The sequence below is a fragment of the Colobus angolensis genome, unplaced genomic scaffold (assembly GCF_000951035.1).
Source record: "Colobus angolensis palliatus isolate OR3802 unplaced genomic scaffold, Cang.pa_1.0 Scaffold12, whole genome shotgun sequence".
In the NCBI taxonomy this organism is placed as follows: Eukaryota; Metazoa; Chordata; class Mammalia; order Primates; family Cercopithecidae; genus Colobus; species Colobus angolensis.
Genome location: NW_012113141.1, coordinates 15,526,106 through 15,536,801, shown reverse-complemented (window position 1 = coordinate 15,536,801; position 10,696 = coordinate 15,526,106). Strand labels below are relative to the sequence as shown.

General features: G+C 39.8%; 1 protein-coding gene and 1 long non-coding RNA gene across 2 annotated transcripts in view; one reads left to right on the top strand and one right to left on the bottom strand.

The window, feature by feature from the left end:
- Positions 1-10,696, bottom strand: part of NRG3 (neuregulin 3) — a 1,124,269-nt gene that overhangs the window by 747,000 nt on the left and 366,573 nt on the right.
- Positions 3,536-6,339, top strand: LOC105502689. The gene is made up of 3 exons (XR_001000385.1): positions 3,536-3,716; positions 3,838-3,976; positions 6,107-6,339. It is a non-coding gene; the product is annotated as an uncharacterized LOC105502689 (long non-coding RNA).

Here is a 10,696-nt window from a genome sequence, read left to right as displayed (position 1 = left end):
TGGTCTGGATCTTCTGACCTTGTGATCCGCCCGTCTCGGCCTCCCAAAGTGCTGGGATTACAGGCTTGAGCCACCGCGCCCGGCCGAGTTCTAGTTTTCATATGGAGAAGGAGGTAGAGGGCAGCCAGGACGAAGATTTTTCAATCAGACCATGGAAAAGAAAATCATCATTTGGGTCAAGCAGATGACTGAGAAACTAAGTGAGAAGTGGACGGAGTAAAGATTTCTGAGGCCTTAAGGATGCAGGAAACAGCAATAATGACTCAGAGTTCTGGCTTCCACAGTGTGGCAGATTGTAATGCAATGTACAAGGATGGCAAAGACTGAATGAGGGGATCAGAAATCACGGGGAGCAGGAAATTTAAAGAAGCACCCTGGCTTTCATACCTCTAGAGACTATAATTCAGGTAACTGAGAAGCAGGGCTTCCCTTAGCAGTTTGGAGTGGAAGTCACAAGCCTTGGTTGTGAATAAAACCGACCTCTACTGACCACTTACAGTGAGTTATGGGCTGTGCCAGCTCCTTCCAGTTGTGCTTGGGATCTCATTTACTTCTACTATAGTCCTGGAAGGTGGCTGTGATTAGCTACATTTAAAAGATGAGGAAATTAAAGGTTATCTTTTGTATCTTGTTCAAAGTTCCTTGGTAACTGAGAGTTAAGAGTCTAACGTCTAACTGTAAAAGTACAGTGTCCAAACATATCCTCAATTTACTGATTAGAAACAGTGGACACATGAAACTATTGAGAGTAAGGTATGTGTGTGTGTGTGTGTGTGTGTGTGTGTGTCTGTGTGTATGTCTGGAACGGATGGGGCATGCTAAATAATGCTCATCATAGATCCAGTTCTACTGTCATCTATGAAAAGCAAGGAGGCAAGTCTCTATTAATGTAGAGGCACAATGTGGACTCATTCATGCATGATAAAACGTCTACCAAGTGACATACACTGGACAAGTTTCCAGGTCAGTAAAAGAGGCACAATCCCAACTACTATGCAGCTCAGAGCCTAGCAATCCGTCATTCTCGTAATACAATTTTCTTTACACAGTGCCACCCAGTAGGCTAGACTAGCCATGCACATACATGATTCACATACAAGGTCAAAATGCTGTGTGCTATGGGAGATAAAGCACCAGGTGAGACAGAGCTCTATGAGAGATAAACTGCTATGGGTGGCAAAACAATATAGGCCTTAAGAGCAGTGGGAGATTACTTGGGATGGAAAGGTCACAAAAAGCTTTCTTTATCGATTAAAGTAAATGCGTGGAACATAATAGGGTCTGAACTAAATGATACTGGAAGATGTAAACAAAATCCAATTTTCCCTGAAATTAATTAATAATGTATAAATAGAGATGTTAGAAAAATAGTTAAACTGTCCTAATACTGTATCTAAGGTTCAGAATAAAGAAGATCATACTCTAGTCCAGAGGTTGGCAAACTTTTCCTGCAAAGGGGCAGATAAGTTATTTTTCAACTTTGTGAACTCCGCCATCAATATCCATCAACTCAGTGCTAATATTTTTGCAGGAAGACAGTCATGAACAATACGTACATGAATGGGTGCAGCTGTGTTCCAAAAAATTTGTTGCTTACAAAAACAAGTGGCAGGCTGGATCTGGCCCTCAGGCCATCGCTCGCTAACCCCTGCCCGACTCATTGCTCCCCAAATTTAATAGAATTATCTGTCACTCAAGTTGCTGGGAATGCAAGGAAGACACTGAGTCTAATTAGGATATTTCACACACAAAAGTTATTGGAGAGAGCAGTTGTGAGTTGAGACTGAAACGAAGCCCCCTCTCTTGAGTGTTTCTGCCAAAATAAGAAATATAAACACATCCCGATTACAGAGTAACATGACAAGCATGGCTGAAGGAAGAAAGTTATCAGTGGAGACCCGCTACATAGCATGGTCACAGCCACGGCAGGTAAGGTGAAGTGGAGACAGCCTTGTCAGCCAGCCATCTCAGCTCTCTTTCCAGCCTCTCCTGACTTGACTTGGTATAAAGATCTTACTGAGCTGAAGCCACTAACAGAAGCTCAAATCCCAGTTAACTTTTACGATGCTGTCCCCGCTGTGGCTCTCTCTCATTTTTCTCTTTCATATTTTGTTAATAATGACTGCCCTATTTTGAATAAAATATCGTAACAAATTGAACTTAAATCATTCATTCCACAATTATTTATTGGGTATGTCCTGTATGTTCCTACCCTTGAGTGCCTATAATGTTACTACTCTGTGATGGAACTGGAGATCTGATGGTGAGAAAACTATTCATATTATCCCTACTCTCCTGGAACATAACATCCAGATGACAAAACACAAAATAAGGTCACAAGTAAATATAATTGCAACAGTGATCAGCTGCTTTGAAGGAAACAAACTGCTGAAATGGAAAGTACTATAGGAAGGGAATAATTTAGACAGAGTAGACAGAGACAGTTTTTCTATAGAGATCTTTATTTTATTAAATTTCCTTTAAATCAAGACCAGGAAAACGGTTCCAGAAACTGATAAAAGACCATTGGTATTGGAGCGTAATGAATTGCAGAAGAAAGAAGAGTGAAAAAAATTATGTTGGAAAAACCAGAGAAGAGAACAGGTTATGCTGGGGAGGCGTTTGAACTCTGGTAAGGTTTGCATGTTTCATCCTCGGTACAGCTAGAAATCAGTGAGAATGGCTTTGAGCTGGGGAGTGACGTAGTTTGTTTTACCAATATTAATCAAAAATGGTTTGTACAGCAGCTAGGAGTATAAATGTGGAGAATATGACGGAGGGGGGTACTGTGACAAAAGGGGAAAGATGAAAGTGGCTTGCTTGGTGCAGGGTGGTGGTGGCAGTGGCAGTAGAAGTGTAGGGAAGTTGCTGAATTTGAGATTTTTGTTGAAGGAAGAACCAAGTTTTGTGGAAGGGTGGATGGTTAAAAGGTTCTTAAGTGTGGGTGTGAGTAGGTGGTTGTGGGATAAAAAGGGAAGGGTAATGGAATTAAAGAAGCCAATGGTTTCTGGTTTGACCTCCTGGTTGCCTGATGGTGCCATTTACCTTGAAAAGGAAGAATGGGGGAGAAGAAAGCACGGGGAGGAGAACCAAGAGGTACGTTTTGGACATATTTGAAAATTCATGGGGGCAAAGAGGCAATTAGATACACAAGAGTGAATGTCAGGCAAGTCATTAGAAGATAGATGGCATTTTAGGGCTATGGGATGGAAAGTCATGATAGGAAGAAAGTGAGGGAAAAGAAGGCCCAGAACAAGGTTGTATTGCAGATAATTGTATATTTAAATTGTCTGTACCTTGTGATGTTTTGATATCTTAGAAAATTTTTCTAACTGGGGAAGAGATCGCCTTTGCCTGAGGCTAGTCAATTCTTAAGCTAGAAAAGAGATCAGCCTGAAGCATGCTGTGACATGCAAACTAACCAACCCAGAGCCACACTTCCTTTACCTTGCCCATATTCCCCAGAAACAATATTCTTCTGTCTTAAGCAACACAGGGCCAGGTACCAGGCAACTAGAGAACACTGCTGTTTCCCAAAGTCTGGAGAAATTATTCAAAGTAGTCCTAAATTGTTCATCCTATCCTGCCTTACCTTTCTCTCAGAAACCCCGACAAAGGCCATGCCTTACAACTTACCTTGCTCCTGTTTCTGCCTCCTGACCACTCTGGTCTTCCCCATGTTGCCATGTATGGCATGCCTCCTGTCTCTAGGACCTGTGAGTAAAAAATACTTTATTTTCTTGAATCTCTCCTGTGTCTCCTCTTGTAGCCTCATCTGGCCAACTGTCTCATAAACACATGCAAAACAAAATTTCTGAGAAATCATAATATTTATAGATGCAGCAAAAGAGAAAAACAATGAAAGTCTGTATTAGTCACCAGAAAAAAGGTCAGAAGTCTGAGGTATCTAAGAGAAGACAGAAAAATGAGATCTGGAATTTGAGAAGTGCCTGTTAGGAGAAGAGCCATCTCTACTGTAAGCACAAGCAACAGAGAGGGAATGGGGATGTCAGGAGGGTATCCCAAGGACAGCATATAGGATTTTGTCACATTTTTCCTCCAACAATCACAGAAAACTGTGATCCATATCCACTATTTTTTGTTCCAAGTCTCTGATGAGTAAGTTATCCAATCCATGTTAAAACAGGCTGGATTCTTGCATCATAAGACCTAATTTGTATTTTTACAAGATCCTTTTAGCTGCTCCCACCAAAGTCCCTTTCCCCCTGCATACACTGGAGCTTATCTTGCATATTCTATTTATTATGATAAATAAGGTGTGTTTTCCCTGCTGGACTTGGGGGCTTTGAGAAAAGGGACTCTTATTTTTCCTTTCTCTATCCTCGCAGCCAACTGAGCATCTGATTCCTGACAAAACTGAGAGACCTATCATAGCAGGGCCTCCAAATTTATAACACTTGCTCTTGGTCCTACACTTAGAGCTTCAATTCATGTAGGAGTCAGTGAAGACTAAGTGTGAATAGCCCAGAAACTTGAAAGATAAAGTTGAAAGCAGTTTCTTAAAGATTTTTTTTAATGTTCTTAATTCAGAAACCATTAATCCAATTTAAGAGACAACTGTTTAAAAATTTTAGAGAATTTATGAAGATGTATCTTTAATGAAGAAAAACACAATGATATGTAACATTTTGAAATCAATCATGTTTTAGCAGTCTTCTATTTGCTTACTAGTTTTTACTAATAGTTTTCACACACTGAATTAAGTTTCTTGCAACTAATATGTCTTCTTCTCTTTTGCCCTGAAATTTCTGTAGATTTTCCATTATGGAATGTGAGTCTATGTTATGTGATGCATAGATATCCATTCCTATTGATTTCTTGTGGAAATAAATAACTTTCTTACTAAAATTTGATAAATAGTGCCCTTATTAATATGGTAGGTATTTTCAGAATCAGTTATATTGTGTTTCAGTATGTCTGATGATGATACTAGTTTTTTTTTTTTTCCGATATTTCACTTTGTTCTTTTTGTGCCTGTTTGTGTTACTATTAATAATTTACTATTAATAATCTGAAGGTCTCAGGTTTTTCTATTACCTTGTTTGTTATCTTTTAAATATAATGTGATATACTTTTTATTTTTTATTTTTTTGAGACGGAGTCCTGCTCTTGTCACCTAGCCTGGAGTGCAATGGCACAATCACGGCTCACTGCAACCTCTGCTTCCTGGGTTCAAGTAATTCTCCTGCCTTAGCCTCCTGAACAGCTGGGATTACAGGCATCTGCCACAATGCCTAGCTAATTTTTGTGTTTTTAGTAGAGACGGGGTTTCACCATATTGGCCAGGCTGGTCTCAAACTCCTGACCTCAGGTGATCTGCCTGCCTCGGCCTCCAAAGTCCTGGGATTACAGGCATGAGCCACTGTGCCTGGCCAATATAATACTTTTAATCTGATATTTCTTTTCCTTTATCTATTATTTACTGACCTTTCACTGTAATACTGACAAAATTTATACCTCCACTTACTCTCCAATCACTTCTCTTATTGCATTACCTAATTTTAACTGTTTACACACTTTGTTTTACTGCATTTTCATGCCTTTGTATGTTTATGCTGTGTTATTTAATACATCACCGTTAAGTGGCATTTTTTTTGCCTTTAGCTATAAAAGATGAAGAATTCACCATATGTATCCTACCTCTCACCTTCTCTTCCACTTTTCATCCTAAATTGTTATCAGATAAATTTTTTCAATGTTATTATCCTTTGTAACATTTTCATTCTGTTCTATAAACATAATTCTCGGAAATATTTTTACTTATTACTGCAGTTAGAAATATTTAATATTTTCAACATATTTAATGTTTATCAACAGTTCTTTTGCCATAATTCCTCTATTCATTTTTATTGTCAGAATATTTTTAAAGGAATCTGGCAACTAGATTCTGAGCAGTATTACATGTTGAAAACTGTTTGTCAGTTGTCTTACTTTAAAAGATACACTGACTGAGTTTAGGAACATGGGTTACACTGCCTTTTCCTGAAAGCACTGGAGAGGCATTGACCTGTTCTTTTCCTAATGTGGAATGTTACTGAGAGGAATTCTGAGGTCACCCTTTGTTTAGGACTTGATCTCCTTTCAGACTCCCCAAAAGATTCCCCGTTCCAGTTGGCCTTCTATATTGTTGGTTTCTGAATACATATCCCAAAGAACTTGAGCATCAGTGAATTTTGGTATCTTCTGGGAACACTGGAACTAATCGCTTGAAGATACCAAGGGATGATTGTGTTTTGAAAGGCGAGTGGATTAGGATATTGATGGTGATAATTTTGCATAACTATTTTCATAATGTCGGGCTTCCAAACAAAAGATTAAGTCAAAAATGTTTACTCTCAAAACTTCTTCACATCTGGAAAAAGTAACTTTAAACATTTTTGTCTCCATATGTTCATTTCTCCTTTTCAGGCACACCACTCATGTGTATGCTGAACTTTCCTTTTATCTGTTTGGACTTTCTAACAAATTATTTTCATTCATCTACCCTGACAATTGTTTTAACTCATTGTTCATGTTAATCTATTTTGTTTCATTTTTTCAATCTTCACATGCTTTTTGATATTTTCAGTTTCTATTCTCCTTTAGGTTATTTCCAACATATCTTTAGATTTAACATTCTTTTCTACTATTCTTCCCTATACTTAATAAGGTTTCCCCATGTCCCCAACTAAAATCTCATCTTGAATTATAATCCCCATGTGTTGGGGGAGGGACCTCATGGGGGACGTTTCCCCCATGTTGTGCTTGTGATAGTGTGTGAGTTCTCACAAGATCTGATGGTTTTATAAGGGGCTTTTCCCCACTTCACTCTGCACTTCTCTCTCCTGCCGCCATGTGAAGAAGGACATGGTTGTTTCCTCTTCTGCCATGATTGTAAGTTTCCTGGGGCCTCCCCAGCAATGCAGAACTGTGAGTCAATTAAGCCTCTTTCCTTTATAAATTACCCAGTCTTGGGTAGTCCTTTGTAGCAGCATGAGAATAAACTAATATATGAATTTTCTTGTTTTATCTGCTTAAGAGTCATTTCCTTCTGTTTCTTTGCTATATTTCTTCCTGAATTTTCTGTTTCCTGAAAGTCTGCTTTGAGACATTATTTCAAAGAATTTATTGTTTTGTTAATGTATATTGCTTAATTTAGTAATACATTTGGGAATTAATTTCATTTTCTCCATGACAAAATTTTCCTGGTGAATATTTTTCAACTGCTTTCTATTCTAATTATTTTAATACAATGGTATTTATGCTGCAGTGGTCCCTTTTTCACATGATCTTTATAGACTATAAGCTGGCAATTTATCTTTGAATATAGTGAGTATTTGGAACTATGGGAGGAGGGTCAGAGCAGGATATAGTACAACAGTAATTGTCAGAGGCTGACCATGAAATGCACAAAAATGTACTCCTATGTCTAGTTTAGCGTTTAATTTTCCCCAGGCGAGAGAGAGATGGCACTCAGGACTACTTCCAAAGGAGTTTCTCTTCCAGCTTGCTCCACTGTCTGACTCCTTTCATACAAATGGTAAGTTTCAATGCCTCCTGACTCAGCCTCCCATCCTCCAGTTGCTTCATGTTCACTGGTTTCCAGGCATGCACTTGCCACAGAGTGCACTGTTGCAAATAAGAGATTGTTTTCTCAGACAGGCATACCATCTACTTCTGAAATGGCATACTAGGCTCTGGAGCCCTTCTTCCTATATTTGGCTGAAGATTCCTTTCAATAAAGGTGGAATTTCCTTCTAGTTATTTTAAATTATTTTTCATGAGGAAAGGGGGCTGCATCATCATTACTATTTTAAGTCCAAAAGTCTTCTATAGATCAAAAATATTTCATATCTACAAATTAATTTGTCCTTACACCATATCCAATTACATTAAATGTGGTAACTAATACTATCCCCAATAAAAAAAAAAAGAAAAAAGTCCAGGGAAGTTATGTGGTTTATCGATGGCCACACAGCAAATCAGTATCATATCTGAATGAAGAATTATGTGCTCTGTCTTCTAGGTTAAGTTTTATTTCCACTAGAAACATGACCACAATGTGATTTAGTTATTTTTCTCCTAGAAATTTATCATAATGCTATATCCCTAATGAGGGGTACAATATGTCAGCAATTAATCTGTGACTAACGCTTACAAAAAGCCCCAAATTTGAACTTGAATTCAACTCTACAACACCCACCTAAATTTATGTTTATAAATATTCGTACTGGGGGTGGTTCCAAGATGGCCAAATAGGAACAGCTCCAGCCTCCAGCTCCCAACATGAGCGACACAGAACATGGGTGATTTCTGCATTTCCAACTGAGGTATTGGGTTCATCTCACTGGGGTGTGTCGGACAGTGGGTGCAGGACAGTGGGTGCAGCCCACCAAGCGAGAGTTGAAGCAGGGTGAGGCATCGCCTCACCGGGGAAGTGCAAGGGGGAAGGGAATTCCATTTCCTAGCCAAGTGAAACTGTGACACACAGCACCTGCAAAATCAGGTCACTCCCACCCTAATACTGTGCTTTTCCAAGGGTCTTAGCAAACGGCACACCAGGAGATTATATCCCGCACCTGGCTCGGAGGATCCCACACCCACGGAGCCTCCCTCATTGCTAGCACAGCAGTCTGAGATCTAACTGCAAGGCAGCAGCCAGGCTGGGTGAGGGGCACCCACCATTGCTGAGGCTTGAGTAGGTAAACAAAGCGGCCAGGAAACTCGAACTGGGTAGAGCCCACTGCAGCTCAAGGAGGCCTGCCTGCCTTTGTAGACTCCACCTCTGGGGACAGGGCATAGCAAAACAAAAGGCAGCAGAAACCTATGCAGATTTAAATGTCTCTGTCTGATAGCTTTGAAGAGAGTAGTGGTTCTCCCAGCATGGAGTTTGAGATCTGAGAACAGACAGACTGCCTGCTCAAGAGGGTCCATGACCCCCAAGTAGCCTAACTGGGAGACACCCCCCACTAGGGGCAGACTGACACCTCACACCTCAAACGGCCAGGTACCCCTCTGAGACGAAGCTTCCAGAGGAAAAATCAGGCAGCAACATTTGCTGTTCAGTATTATTCACTCTCCTGCAGCCACCACTGCTGATACACAGGCAAACAAGGTCTGGAGTGGACCTCAAGCAAACTCCAACAGACCTGCAGCTGAGGGTTATGACTGTTAGAAGGAAAATTAACAAACAGAAAGGACATCCACAGCAAAACCCCATCTGTACATCACCATCATCAAAGACCAAAGGTAGATAAAACCACAAAGATGGGGAAAAACCAGTGCAGAAATGCTGAAAATTCTAAAAATCAGAGCGTCTCTCCCCGTCCAAAGGAATGCAGCTCCTTGCCAGCAGTGGAAAGAAGCTGGGCGGAGAATGACTTTGATTAGTTGAGAGAAGAAGGCTTCAGATGATCAAACTTCTCTGAGCTTTTAAAGGAGGAAGTTCGAACCCACTGCAAAGAATCTAAAAACCTCGAAAAAAGATTTGACAAAAGGCTCACTAGAATAACCAATGTAGAGAGGTCCTTAAATGACCAGATAGTGCTGAAAACCATGACACAGGAACTACGTGACAAATGCACAAGCTTCAGTAACTGACTCGATCAACTGGAAGAAAGGGTATCAGTGACTGAAGATCAAATGAATGAAATGAAGCGAGAAGAGAAGTTTTGAGAAAAAAGGGCAAAAAGAAATGAACAAAGCCTCCAAGAAATACGGGACCATGTGAAAAGACCAAATCTACATCTGATTGGTGTACCTGAAAGTGACGGGGAGAATGGAACCAAATTGGAAAACACTCTGTAAGATATTATCCAGGAGAATTTCCCCAACCGAACAAGGCAGGCTAACATTCAAATTTAGGAAATACAGAGAATGTCACAGAGATACTCCTTGAGAAGAGCAACTCGAAGACACATAATTGTCAGATTCACCAAAGTTGAAATGAAGGAAAAAATGTTAAGAGCAGCCAGAGAGAAAGGTCTGGTTACCAACAAAGGGAAGCCCATCAGACTGACATTGGATCTCTTGGCAGAAACTTTACAAGCCAGAAGAGAGTGGGGGCCAATATTCAGCATTCTTAAGGAAAATAATTTTCAACCCAGAACTTCATATACGGCCAAACTAAGTTTCATAAGTGAAGGAGAAATAAAATCCTTTACAGACAAGCAAATGCTGAGAGACTCTGTCACCAACAGGCCTGCCCTACAAGAGACCCTGAAGGAAGCACTAAACATGGAAAGGAATGACTGGTACCAGCCATTGCAAAACCATACCAAAATGTAAAGACCATCAACGTTAGGAAGAAACTGCATCAACAAACGAGCAAAATAACCAGCTAATATCATAATGACAGGATCAAATTCACACAAAACAATAATAACCTTAAATGTAAATGGGCTAAATGTTCCAATTAAAAGACACAGACTGGCAAATTGGATAAAGAGTCAAGACCCATCAGTTTCTTGTATTCAGGAGACCAATCTCATGTGCAGAGACACACATAGGCTCAAAATAAAGGGACGGAGGAAGATCTACCAAGCAAATGGAAAACAAAAAAAGGCAGGGATTACAATCCTAGTCTCTGATAAAACAGACTTTAAACCAAAAAAGATCAAAAGAGACAAAGAAGGCCACTCCATAATAGTAAAGGGACCAATTCAACAAGAAGAGCTAACAATCCTAAATATATATG